Here is a 14,296-nt window from a genome sequence, read left to right as displayed (position 1 = left end):
GAATAACATTATAGCATTGAAAACCATTTGCAGCAATGATACTCACACACACACATACACACCATTGCTTAAATTTTTCTCCACTATGGCTACTGCCTGAGCAAGCTGCAGCTGTGGGAAGGGACAGGCTGCTTGCAGATGGTTTCAGTGCACCTCTTTCTGCAGCTCCCCCCTTCATACCCCAGTCCCATAAGAAATGCATGATTTGGAAGCAACACTAGGAAAAGAGTTTTCTCCCCTTCCTAAGGCTGGCTTCCTCACTTTAACTATTTTGATCGCTGTCACCATGACACGGCAGCTGCTTCTGAGGCGTCAGTGTTCTGCCTCAGCATACTCGCTGACCATGAGCTAAGTGATCTGCTAAATGGTTTTGATGTTATTGGTGCATCCAGAAACCCTTTCAAGGAAGATCCCTCCTCTCCTATTTTGTGAAGTTCTATTTGAAATAAGGGTTTTGAAAAGCTCTAATGTACCCCTGGGAATCTAGAGGGCAAGTCCATGCCCAGGGCTAGGATCATGCTCAGAAAGGACCCAAGAAGGCCCTGAGCCCTCAACCCTACACAACTTCAGTCTCTGTACAAGAAGAAACTGGATTAAACATTTTAATTACTAACAAAGTGTCTCACATTCGGTATAATTTTGAACAATTTCTTCCTATTTCATAATATCTATTATATATTTTGGTTCTTATTTACACTTCCAGTTTCTCACACCAGAGAGACAATGCGATATTTAAATATGTGTGTTTGATTTATTTCACGTAAGAGTATGGTCTCAAGGTATGTCCATTTACCTAGAAAAGTTTCGGGTTTATGCTTTATCGCTGAGTAGTACTCCATTATATATATAAAAAAAGAAATGTCATTTTTATCCATTCATCTGTTGATGGGCATTTGGGTTGTTTCCAAGATTTAGCTATTACAAACTATGCTGCTACAAACATGGGTATGCATATATCGCTGTGGTATGATGCAAAAATATAGTATTATTAGGAAATGAGTTGAGAGATAGATTAGCAAATGAAAATATATTCTTTTAAGATCATGATACACAGTGTATTTACCATTGTTATTCTCTAATTATTTTGGTTATGAAAATTTATTTTTTCATAGAATGGCTTTATATTTTCTTTATTAATAGCTATTTGTATTACATTAAAATAAAAACAAAATAAATTTTTAAAAAAGAAGAAACTGGAGACCAGGGCAGAGTCATAAGCTACCTAGATGAGTTCAGAAGGCATCCTGTAGTGCTACACACACACACACACACACACACACGCACACACGCACACAAGCACAGCCTGTCTGCAAAGACTAGCAGATTTTTGTTGCTTATATTAAAGGAAATCTCTGTTCAATCACTAGCTGATCACAAGGCTAAGAGAATACAGGTGTCAGTGGCCATAGACAACAACAATAAAAATACATAGCTCAGAAATTAGTTCAGAAAAGGTACTAAACAAGGGCCGGGGATTTAGCTCAGTGGTTTCGCCGCCTGCTGAGCAAGCACAAGGACCCGAGTTTGATCCCCGGTACTAAAAATTAAAAAAAAAAAAAAAAAGAAAAGGTACTAAACAAACCATAAAGACAACTACAACAAAAAGAAACAATAAACTCAGGAAAACAAGAATGACTTCTAGCACTACCACATCATAATATTAAAACATCCAGTTTCTCACAAAACATTATAAGGCAAGAAAGAAAATAAGAAAATATGGCTCATAGGTAAGAAAAATGGCCGTGAATAAAAATTGTCCCCGAAGAATCCCAAACATTGACTACTTATTTTGTGGTATTAGAGATTGAATGCAGGGCCTTCACACTAAGCTACATCCCAGCCTTTTTTTTTTTAAGACAAGGTCTCATTAAACCACTAAGTTGCTCAGGCTGGGCTCAAACTTTTGAGTCTTCCCAGCGTGTTGGGATTGCAGATGTACACCACAACATCTGGCTTGGATTTCCTTTTAAAAGACTTTAAATTAACTATTTAAAATATGCTCAAATAATGTAAAGAAACAATATACAAAGACCTAAAGGAAACCATGAGAGTGATGTCTCACAAGTAGTCAGTATCAACAAAGAAATAGAAGTTATGGGGCTGGGGATTTAGCTCTGGTTCTGGTGCCTGCCTCTCAAGCGCGAGGTTCCGAAGTGCTTCTGGGCACGGGACCCTATGCACCTGCTCCGGGGGCTCCCCTGTAGCTCCCCTCCTTCTTGGTGGGGCAGGAGTCCTCTGGCTCTGCCTTCCCCTTTCTGGGAGGAGGTGGGCTGTAAGACTTGCTCCCAGAGACGGTAGTCCCTGTGAGGGGAAAGACAGCGTCCCATGGCTGAAGGAGGCAGGAGTGAGGAGGAAGGACAGAGGCACTGGGCGTGGCTGGGGTGGTGGAGGGGCCTGCGTGCCCCACCTTGTGTGGCCTGAGAGGAGTATGGGGGGTTTCCTGGGAGTCCGGTAAACATGGGAGGTGCAGGGGAGGGATTTCAGGGGTGGGCTTCCAGGTGTTCAAGCTGAGAGGGTGGTGGGAGAAATCTATGCAGAGTTGCCCTCTCCCCTGCAACTTGACCCTGAACCCCGTTAGAAGCTTGTCCCAGAGCCAGGCCTGCGTGAGGGCTCCCTTCCTGTTCCCACCCCTACCTCCTGGAAAGGGAAGAGCTGAGGGGGAGGGAGGAAGAGGAGTCCCCGCAGCTGCCCTGCAGCTACACTTGCATATGGTGTTTAACTTGTTCTTTAAACTGGACTAGCCTGGATGTTTAATAACTGAAGAGAACCAGAAGGCTAATGAATCTCCCAGGAATATCATCCAGGGACAGAAGAGGGGCTCCAACAAAGTGTAGTCAAAGGCTGTGCCTAGAGACAAAGCAAATCATTTCTTGCTTAAATCCTGTCCAACTCAGACTTTCTCATAAGGCAGGACCTGTGAATAGAAACACAGCCGAGCGTCAAGATTTTGTACTAAGACGAAAAGTGGTTGTACTGAAAGAAAACGTGGCATTCTCCACCCAGCCTTCCCTGGATCTCACCTCTGCATGGGCCAGACCTCTTCAAAGTCCGTTCCCTCGGGTACCACCCCAGAGCCGGACAGTGGAGCCCTGAGGTGGGAGCCCCAGGGCCAGGAGCCAGGTGCAAATGAAGGTGAACAGGGAGGGGAAAATAGGGGTCCATCATCTTGGGTCATCCTGGGGTCACCCTGGGGACAGTCTAGGGAAGGAGAAGGCCGTGGCAACAGGGGGAGGTGAGAAAGGGGGTGGGGAAAATGGCAGCTGAGGGACTGGCCAGGAGCTGCTATCCTTTGTCTGCCTGGCTTTTACGCGTGTGTGGGGACAAAGCCTCTCTGCTAGAAAGGGCTCCTTTTCCCTAGAGATCTGCGGTGTGTGAGTGTGTGTGTGTGTGTGTGTGTGTGCGCGCGCACCGCGCCTACCCCTCTCCGAGGCTCTGGTGGGAATGACTCAGCAACACAGCCAAGCCTGCTCCATTCTGCCAGCTCCATGCATCTGCCACCCGTCCTCGGCCTTGTCCTGCTTCTTATCCCTGCAGCACCCACACAGCTGGCCCACAGGCCTGACTCCCTGATGCCAGTCACAAAGCCGGAAGCCATCCTGGGGTGGGGCTGCCTCAGACCCTCCCTCAGCTCTCACCCTGGCCCCTTCCAGCTGCTTCTCTATGCATGGGGGTCCTCACAGGACCTCGTTCACCACTGCCCAGTGAGGACGCACTCTGACTGTCCTCATCCACAGATTCAGAAAAGGAGCACCACCAGGCCACCCCCCATTTGTGCCCTCTACTGAGGGATAGGTCTGTCCCCAGGGCTAAAGTTACCAGCACGGACACTCACTAAAGGACCGCAGCAGCAGCAATGAAGAGAAACAGCTAGAAACAACCTGTGCTCATCCGGAAAGATGCTTCCTGTAAATCACTGTGCATCTGCAGGGCAGGACCCCCAGCAGCCACTGGAGAGGCTAGGCGCTGTCTGTGCACGTGAGTATGGGGCGGTCATGGGGAGGAACACTGGGCAGGAGAGCAGAAGGCTGGGCGTGTGTGTGTGCATCTCATGCAGCTTGCTCACGGCCAGAGAGGCCACTATGGGAACAGGGGCAGGTATGCTCCAGGACCTTAACTCAGGACCTATGGTATATATTCTTTCCTACCCTCTCAATCCCCCAGACAATCTTCCTGGCCTCAAAAAACAGGTGCTTTATAAAAACCAGGGTGTCCTAAACCTGCTGTGGAGGTGCACACCTGTAGTCCCAGCACTCTGGGAGGCTGAGGCAGGAGGATCCCAAGTTCAAGCCCAGCCTGGGTGATTTAGTGATTTAACAACATTCTTTCAAAATTTTAAAAGGGCTGAGGATGTAGCTCAGTGTGAAGGGCCTGGGTTCAACAAACACACATCATATCCATGCGTGCACACACACACACACACACACACACACACATGAACTATGTCCTCACCATAGTGTCTCTAAGAGTAAGCTAGATGAGAAAATAAACCTGTTGGGGATTGTCCCAGGACAGAGGATAAACTAGCTGGCTTTCAACCTGTTACTTATTAAAAGCATAATTTGTGCTTTCTTCTGGGATACTCAGGGACTTATAAGCTGGGTTTTTTTTGGGCGGGGGGACTTATTGCTTAGGCCCACAAGATGCCAAATGGATAACTAAAAGTGGCACTAAGTTTGGCCTTCATTTTGCATGTTTCCTTTATTGCCTTAGACTTTGGGTGAGACTCCCCCACTCAGCTCTGCCTACAAGCATGTTCATTATTTAAGGGGTGTCCATCTAAACACTGCTGATACAAGGTTGATTAGCCCTTCATTTACATAACCTATCTCATCTTTCTTCAAGATTGAGGGCATCAAGGTAAGAGATTCACGGAGATTCAAGTACCAGTTTGGACTCCCAGGAATGGGCACCTAAACCCCAAGTCATCTTGTATTCTACCAGAGCCTCTGCAAAACTGACACTTCTGCCCTCCAAAGCAGGAACTTCCTATCTCATAGAGATGGGGTTGTCTTCTCAAGCTATAAAAGCCCTGGAGCTGTGAAACTGGAGCTGAGAGAATGATCGACCAGACCCTAGCCCACCACAGCAACCCCTTAAGACCTGGTTCCTTTTCCTTTGTTAAGGGGCCAGTCTGATTTTCCAGGGCTGTCCCCCTTCAGTCCCTCCCTATTTTCTCTTCCTTTCCAGTTAAAGCTTTGCCCGAAGATTCATGCTATTGCCTCAGTTTTAATTTCCATTATCTCTAAGCAAGGACCCAGGCTAGCCAGGGACAAGCAGACCCGGTCTAGGTGATGGGAGGAGGTGTTGGCAATGTTGTCCCTGAAGAGGGAAATAGACATTGGCCATGGGGACAGGAAGAAGACACTGCACTCATGGCACCTTTGTGTGGTTCAAATCTCAGATGGTGCCTTCTGGAAATGAGAATCAATTGCTTAAAAACCATAATATACTACATAAAGAAAACACCGTGGTTATCTGACTTCAGAGTTCAGACTCCAAACCCTGAGAGAGGACAGCCTAGCAGACTCTGGACTAGGGTATGCACGTGAGTGTGTTACATGTGTGCACAAGCTTGATAAATACCAGTGTGGACAGGCGAATATGTGTTTATGTAGGAGCAAGTGCATGCATATAAACTTGCACAATATCCTGGGCCCCGGGCCTGTTTCCAGGAGGTGGACCATGACAGCCTTACCCTAACCGTCCCCCCACCCTGACCCCTTCTCTCCTTCCTAGATTGCTGAGTGCAACCAAGGAGGAGGGCAAGGAGTGTGGGGAAACATGAACAGGCTGCCCAGACAGGCTGCTGCCCTGCTGAGCCAGCCCTGTGAGGGGGAAGGCACTTGACCCTTTGAGGGTCCCTGGGATATCCCAGCACTACCCTGCTCCAGCAGCCCTGGGACCAAGAGGTGGTGGTGGATGGAGGTGCTGGGGCAGAGCAGGCCAGAGCCCGGGGAGCCCTGGGGGAACTTCAGGTGTGGAGAGGCAGCCTCGTCTGCTGAGCAAAGGTGAGGGAGCTTCTGCTAGGTTTGAGAGACAGAGAGGGCAGAGCAGTGTCCTGGAGATCAGGTTTTAGGCTGATGAGGCAGCCACTGGGGCACTGAGAGCAGTGGTGTCTGCAGCCCTGCATCTCTGGTCACCACCCAGGCCACAGGCCAGGGTCCTGGCTTGCAGGTGACATTTCCAGCAGGAGCAGATTTCTCTCCCTGCTCCACACTTGTCCCTGGAAAGAGGGGGGACAGTGAGTGCTGGGCATGCTCTCTTGGCCCCGACATCTCCCTGCCATCTGACAGCCTGATGGGAACTCCTCCAGCTGCCAGCATCCTACCTGGGATGGGCAGCTCATGAAGGTGTTGTGGCTTTAGAGTCAGAAAGCTGCTTCCAGTCCCAGGCTGCCACCTCTAGAGCTGAGTGACGGTGCCAACCACTGGGCAGCCCTCAGGAACCTGAGTATTTAAAAGGGGGCCCAGGGAACAAGGTGGGACTGAGGAGCCTCAGCCTCCAAGGGTGTCTTCTGAGTTCGTAGAAGATGCTGGCAGTCAGGATGACACATTTAGCCACACCATAGAAGTCTCTTTGTCCAGCTCACCAAGGCAACCACAGCCATCCCTGCCGAGCATCTGCTGCTGTCATGGCCTCCCCCTCAGTCCCCACCCCCATCACCTTCACTTGAGCCAGGCTCCACTCTAGAGGGAACAGGCAGCCATGGGGGCAGGACATCATCTCAGGGCCGGAGTTGGTGGTGCCCTACAGGGACTGGCAGGGTCTGTGGGCGGCTGAGAGCTTGGGGTTTGCCGGATTGAATGTTGGCAATGACAACAGAACACAAATGTCATTTATGTGGAGAGAGGAAATTACTCCATTACTGAATTAGTGTAATTCTTGTTCTGTGATGTTATGACTTTGGGATTATTGTCCTGATTATTTTATGCCAGGGAGCCTGTGGGGTAGAGACGTTCCCTATAGCCTGGAGATGGTACTTCATAGCCAAGATGTGGTAGAGGATTCTCATGGTTCATTAATAGCCACTCTCCTCTTCTTCCCTAGGAATTGGACTCGAGTTTTAACTAGGCAAAGAGCCACCTGGAATAAAGACTTATCTCCTAATCATCTTTGCATGTAGATTTGCTCACGTGACTATGTCCCAGCAAATGGGAGCCAAATGGAAGTATGAGTAAGTTCCAAAGAGTGCCCTAGGGGACAGAGATATGCCTTTGCTCATGCCTTCTTTCCCCCATTCTGCTGATGAGATGGTGACTTGATGGCTAGCCACTGAGCAGCCTGGGTTTGTTTTTCTTTTGGTACCAGGGATCGAACTTGGGTCCTTGCACTTGCGCAGCAGGAGGCGAAACCACTGAGCTAAATCCCTGGCCCTGAGCAGCCTGTTTGGACCATGAATTGAAAGGTACATACTAGAGAATGGTAGGTAAATTATATACAAGGGGGCTGAGTCCTAATATCATGAAGGACCAGCCCTGTGCTGCTGCTTCAACATGAGAACAAGAAGGACAACTGAGGTTTCAGGGAACAGGGAGCTAGGGAGAGCCTGGGTCCCTCTTGACAATGTAGAGTGGCCATATTAACTCTGGGGCTTCCATTACATGAGAGGAGACACATACTATCTTAGGCAAGCCACTATCTCCTTAGGTATCCTGTCCCTTCCCAGCCATCGAACCCCAAGTGAAAGCCATGAGCCAGCTCCTCCAGGATGAGGGTAGGGGAGAGCCTGCTAAGCTTTTCCCCCTCCCTGTCCTTGGGGAGTGCTCAGTCAGGAAGGGGCCTAGGAGCTAGGAAGGGGGAGGCAAAGCCTCTTTTCCTCCAGTCCCAGAGGAATGGGATGAGTGTGATCCTGAAATGAGATGCAGGGCTTGGGTGTAGTTCAGAGGCAGAATGTGTGCTTAGCCTGCCGAAAGTCCCAGGTTCCATCCCTAGAAGCAAAAAAACAAAACAAACAAAACAGCAACCATGTTAACTACTCTGGCCCCGGGGGATTACAGGTAATTTGAGGGTAGAGACCAGCACAATGCATAGCATACAGTAGGTGCTCAATAAACCTTTGCGGGCTAATTATGTGATATCCTGTAACCAGCACTCCCTCCACAGTGCAGCTCAGCCTCTCAGACCAACTGTGCAGCTCTGAGTTTTCTCAGTGGAGGATGTCCCTCTGGGACAAGGTGATTCAAAGCTTGCGACACATGGTCATGCTCAGGGTAGCACTGGCTCCTCACAACTCCAACAACAGGGGCTATGACTGCAATCTTCAGAGGAGAAAGCAAGGACCCGGAACTTGGAAACTGCTTGCTCAGGATCAGCCACGAGGAAGTGCAGGAGCAGGAACTTGAACCCCGGGTTTTGAATGAAAAACTTCACCTACCTGAAACAAAGGCTGCACATGAGATTCTTACACAAAGGCACCCTTTTCCCAACTGCTCATCCCAACACGGAGGCCCTGGGTCAGGTTTGTGACGTCCTGAGGTGCTGAAGGGGTGGGACAAGGGAGGGGAAAGCTGTCAGGCAATCCCTCAGCAGCTTGGAGGTCTGGGAGACAGATTCGACCAGCACTGGTGATAGCCCAAACAGTGCATTTGCACAAACAGAACAAGGAACAGAAACTCGAGTTGCTTTACTGCCATCTACTGGAAATTTGTCATAATAATCATTCAAATTTGTGGTAAATGGGGAAAAAAAAAGAAGCCTCCCTAGAATCATACAGTGTAGAACCTGAACAACATGTGGAGCAGCCCTAGATGCACCTTTTCTCACTTGAGAGCATGAAAAAAAAAAAAAAAAAGACCCATCACCATGGAGGCTCCAGTCCTGTCTGCTTCCTTCTTGCATGAGAGTCCCTGGCTCATCCAGAGGTGCTACAGCCATCTGCCTGCCCTAGTTTCACCATGAGACCCAGTAGAATCCATGCATCCTTCCACCCGCTCCAGGCACACGTCCCAGACACCTACGCTGGGCCAGGTACTTATCTGAATTTTTCACCAATTACTAGCTGTGCGTACTTGGACATTTTCTTAGGCTACTGTCTACTCTTCAGTATGAAGGGATAATAACCCAGCTGGCACTGTGAATGAGACTTAAGTGAGATAATATATGTAAAGTCCTAGAAGCCAGTGGCTGACCCTGGACCTACTGCCAGCACCATTAGATCTGAGTTACACACATGCATGCATGGGTGGCCAAAGGGAAGACAGGCTCTGGCACATCTTCCCTCAGAAACAATCAGGAAACTGTGGCACAAATGCATGAATATAAAGTTCTCAGTGTGAAGCTGAGCCCAGAGCACAGTGAGTGCCTGGGCACTGGCTTTTCTCCTTTTCCTCTAGTCCTGGCTGGATCTGAAGCTGGCTAGGTGAGTTCAGGGTCCCTTTGATTCCCAGGGAGAGAGAACAGTTGCAAGTTTCCTTTACCTGCAGGAAGAGGCTTCCAGACTACTGTGTGGCCAAGCCTCTGGACACCTCCATGTCTGGCTCAAAGCAAGGCCACAGACCCATAGAGTTTTAGTTTCTTCATCCATGAAATGAAGCCAGTCATATTTACTTTGTAGCCATTTAGGTAATGCAAGAAGTAACTAAAAGGCCTCCAACCATGCTGGAAACAAGCTAAACACAAAATAAATTAGAGATGCAATCTCAGCTCTGGGACCCAGGGGGCGTCTGGAGCCAGCTGAAGGATTCTATTCTCTGCCATCAAACTGCCTACCACAATTGGCATGAGCACTTGAAATTGCAGGTCCTAAAACTGATGAGGAGGCAGGATTGAGCTCACTCCATCTCGCTCCTCCTATGGGAGGGAAGTTGGTACACACTTTCCAGTGGGTAGGTAGGCAACAGGATCCTTTTGACCCAGCCATTTCATTTCTAGGAATTCAGCTAAGGAAATAGTCACAGGCCCCTCAGAGTGTTGTGCTAGGACATTCATTGCAATGTTGCTAATAATAGTGAGAAACTGGAAATAATCTAAAGTTAGAGACACATTCAATACACATCTTGGCTGGATGCCAAATGGTCAAGTGCTAAGATCAGTACTCAGCAGAAGCCAAGGCCAACGCTTTCCACCATCTTCATGCAGCCAGTGTCTTTGGTAAAGGAGTGAATTTCAAGAAAATGTTATCAGACTTTGCAGTGCCAACATCCTAATCGACATGTTTCACTGCCAGTGTTTGACAGTCTAACGTTACAGCTCAAGAACAGCATTTTCTCAGTATTAGCAGAAGATGGATTGTTTCTATGTTAAATACTGTGCACATTTGTGTTAATAAATTGATGCTTACATTGACTGATGCTTGTGGGAGAGTGTGACGGCCTCATTTTTTCCCAATACTTTCTTCTTTTCTCCATATTCTGTATATTCTTTCCCATGTTGGGTTAAATATGATTTGCCACAGAAATATTGATCAAAAACTATAGTCAATGTTTAAATAAAAAATTATTACAGAAAAGACACATTGTCATTAGTCCCCCTCACTTTGAACACACTTATTCTATTATTCTTGCCACTTTCTGAAGCAGTTCTAGAAGTCTTCTTTTGTGAGTGTTTTTTTGTGTGTGAGTGCGTGTGTGTGCCTGCCTCAATGTCCTGAACTAATTAAAAATGTTTACAGCAACTTCTGGCAAATAAAAACATTGCAGTGTGTCCTCATCCACCTTACTTGTCAGATCTAGCACCGTGAGGTTTCTGGTTCTTCCCCAAAGTCAAAATGATCATGAAAGGTAAATGTTTTGAACCAATTCAAGAGATTGAGGGACAGCCACAACAGTGCAAATAAAGACACTCACAAAAGAAGACTTTCAGAACTGCTTCAGACAGTGGCAAAAATGATGGGAGAAGTGTGTTCCAAAGAGGAGGAGTATTCTGAGGGGAATTAATGGCAATGTGCTTTATGTATTCACCATATTTTTATCATACATCATATGTGACTTTTAGGAGTTTTTCTTCCTCTTGAAATTCTTAAGTTGGTTAAGTTGACATGTTTTTCTTTTATCTTTACAAAATGTAAAGAATTACCAATTGGCTGTTTAAAAAAATTATGGTTTAAATAGAATAAAAGTAGCTGTGAATTGAATACAATTTGGAAAGCTACTTTGTGTTATGAATGTTATTATCCCAAACAATTCTCCAAGGATAAAACTATGATATAATGTAATATCTATAATCATGCCTCATAGTATTATTTTAATGTTTCATTTTTGCCTCATATAGTATCTTCTAAAAGTATCTAGCTGACATGCTTTCTCAATATTTATTACTAGCTATCAGTGTGTTTCATTCTATATTTAAACACTTAAGAGCTCTTAATAACTTCTTCTGTATATAAAGACAGACTATGAGTGATTACACTTTACTTATACAACAGTGAAGATACATTTATACCTTAGCGGACTGCTAGAACTGGAGAACGTATTTGTTGCAAGTGAAGTGATTATTAACACGTGTGCATAAAGAAGATCACTACACCTACTGCACACAAAGGCCACCAGCCAGGGTAGGGTCACAGTGTCCCTGATCATACCTGGGTCCAGGGAACCAGAGCTGATGCTGAAGTTCAAACCTGCTATCTGTCCCTTCAGAGGCCAAAACTGAAGATGAAACCAGAAACTATATTTTGACCAGGTGCTAAGATCCAAGCCATATCATGGTCCTCAATTCTGTAAGAGGGAAGGAAGTATCCTAGCTGTCCATTTAAAGTTATGTTGCAGAAATGTATGAGCAAAATGGAAAGGTTGTCTGGGTATTACTGAGTTTTAACAGCTGGCTATAAAAGCAGTCAAAGAGATGAGCCTAAATTTGTAATTAAGAGGAAAAACTCTGAATAAATTAAAGATTAAAAGATGCACACGAAATGTTAATGATGTCTATCTCTGGGTATAGGCTTAAAAGATTTCTGCTTTGCTTTTAATTTTAAAACTTCTTTTGTATTTTCTTCCAATATATATTACTCCTACGATTTTTTTTTTCTGGTCCCAGGGATCGAACTTGAGACCTTGTGCTTGTGAGGCAGACGCCAGAACCACTGAGCTAAATCCCCAGCTCTTACTCCTATGATTTTAAAAACTAAAAACATATTTGGAGTCTGTATTTTCTGTCTCCCTGTTCTCCTTCACCCAGGTCCAGGTTTCAATCTTATCTAGAGTCCAGGTGGTTGGGGATGCTGACCAGAGCTGCTTCCTGTGCTCCTGTCTACGTTCACAAGGGTCATGGCCTTGACAGGATGAAGCTGCCTTTCCTGGGCCAAGCAGAAGGCAAAGGCCAGTGGGAGGGCAGACAGGGCAGAGAGCAGGAGCCAGTCCCCTTTGACCAATGCAGAAGTGGACTCTCAGAGACAGGAATGCCAGAAAAACATGCTTCACACCTGAGGTGCAAAGCTACAAGGCTGTCCACCAAATCCATTTCCTTCCTCTTTCTCAATGCCCCTCACGAATGTTAGTTGGTTACATAGTGACCTGTAGTTTGACCTGTAGCCATGGGACTAAGTTCTGGCCAATGAGAGATAAATCCATATGTTAAGGCCAATTTCCAGGAAATGTCCTTAAAGAGAGAAACCTTCCTTCCTCTTTTTCTTTTTGCTGGCAAGAACATGCACATGATGACTGGCACAGGAGCAACCATTCTGGACCAAGAGGCAACATGCTTGGAATGATAGAGCAACAAGATAGAAAGAATTTGGGTCTCACACAATCATAGAGCCTGAGCACCAGTCCTAGATCAGCTCTCTTAAACTTTTTTTTTAATGTGAGTTAAAAAAAAAACCTTCCATCAGAGTTTAAACCAATGTTTTCTTGGGTTCTGTTACATGCTGTAAAACATAATAAGTAATTACAGTAGCTGTCACTCATTTAGAGCTCATGACGCCAGCTCCTCTTTACATCTTTTACCTATGCTATCTTGTTTAGTCTACATGACAACTCCATGAGTTTGAGACTGTAACCAACCCTGTTCTACACATCAGGAAGCAGACACAGTGAAGTTAACTGGTCCCCAGTGCAGCAGTGTTGAGATGCAGTTTTTGGAAGGTGATTGGATCATGAGAGATTAATCCATCCATGGATCAGTGGGTTCACTGGGGACCAGATTTGCTGTAAAAGTAAGTCCTCTCTGGCACACTTTCCCTGTCTCCTGTGTGACACCTCAGATATACTACAGTGTAGCAAGAAGTGCTCACCAGATGCCTGCATCTAGAACTGTGAAAATGAACCTCTATTCTTTATAAACCACTGGCTCTTGGGTATTTTGTTATAGCAACAGAAAATGGACTAAGATGACTGGCTTGCTCCAGATTGCACAAAGGTTGACTGGCAGAGCAGAAATCTACATTAGGCCACTGGGCCCCATAACCTGTCTTTATTTATTTATTTATTTATTTGGTACCAGGGATCGAACTCAGGACCTTGCGCTTAATAATCTGTCTTTAAATGCTCTTTGGACTCTTTCTTTTGACTCCTTTGCTCCTCCTATCTCTCCTTTCATCTCCTACTGCAAAACTATTTAAGCCTTCTCCCCTACACCATTCTGCTCTTCATCTCCCCTACAAAGCTCACTTGACCATACTTTGTTTCACTGGGAAAAGGTTGTGACTTCCAGGCACGGTGGTGCACATCTGTCATCCCAGAACTCAGGAGATTGAGGCAGGAAGATTGCCACAAATTCAAGTCTAGCCTGCACTACATAGTGAGTTCAAGGGCAGTCTGGAAAATATGAGACCTTGTTTCAAAAAAAAAAAAAAAATAACTAAGAAGAGGCTCTGGCTGGCGAATGCACACTGAAGTGTGAGAGGTCAACACCAGCATAGTATGTTACCTCCCCATATGGAAAATAGGTTATTTGTTCCTATGCTGGGGTGAAAGACGACGTGTGAGAGACATGGGCCACATTGTGTGAGGACTTGAAATCAAGTGACCTGGATTTTACATCTGTTGTCAGCAAGCTCTGCAATCTTAGCAGATTTTCTAACCCCTCTGAGCCTCCATTTTCCCCTTCTAGAAAATCAGCAGGGTCTCACCCGTGCGTAGACGCCTGGCCTCCCAGTACCTGGCACATCATAGGAGCCAGGGAGTAGGGATCTTTCACTGAATTCTGTTTATGCATTGCTCCCCAAGCCTGCTTTTTTAAAGGTCAAGTATTGAGGTAGAATTTATTATTTATTTATAATCTATGTACTCAAATATTTAATGAGGTCCCAGTGTGTCAGACTCTGTGTTGTGTATAGGCTACAGAAAAAAGGCTGCCAGGTAAATCCCTGCCCTTGGGAGCACACAGAGGGAAAGAGGCAATGACTGCATAAATGAGCATT

At 46.2% G+C, this 14,296-nt stretch overlaps 1 protein-coding gene and 1 long non-coding RNA gene across 5 annotated transcripts in view; one reads left to right on the top strand and one right to left on the bottom strand.

Moving 5' to 3' along the window:
* Tmem63c (transmembrane protein 63C) overlaps window positions 1-14,296 on the bottom strand; it is a 95,706-nt gene that overhangs the window by 77,265 nt on the left and 4,145 nt on the right. The window lies entirely within an intron of this gene.
* On the top strand, window positions 3,254-10,294 carry LOC110346078 (uncharacterized). Of its 4 annotated transcripts, none has more exons than XR_002389870.2 (3): window positions 3,254-3,975; window positions 4,843-5,537; window positions 7,048-10,294. It is a non-coding gene; the product is annotated as an uncharacterized LOC110346078 (long non-coding RNA). The 4 variants fall into 4 exon arrangements; XR_015444948.1 differs by having other exon boundaries at window positions 3,259-3,975; window positions 5,402-5,537; XR_015444949.1 differs by lacking the exon at window positions 4,843-5,537.

Source organism: Heterocephalus glaber, unplaced genomic scaffold (assembly GCF_053883595.1).
Source record: "Heterocephalus glaber isolate CG9 unplaced genomic scaffold, H.glaber_assembly_v1.0 deba00001608, whole genome shotgun sequence".
In the NCBI taxonomy this organism is placed as follows: domain Eukaryota; kingdom Metazoa; phylum Chordata; class Mammalia; order Rodentia; family Bathyergidae; genus Heterocephalus; species Heterocephalus glaber.
Note: the sequence above shows the minus strand (reverse complement) of the source record. Positions and strands in the feature narration are given on the sequence as shown.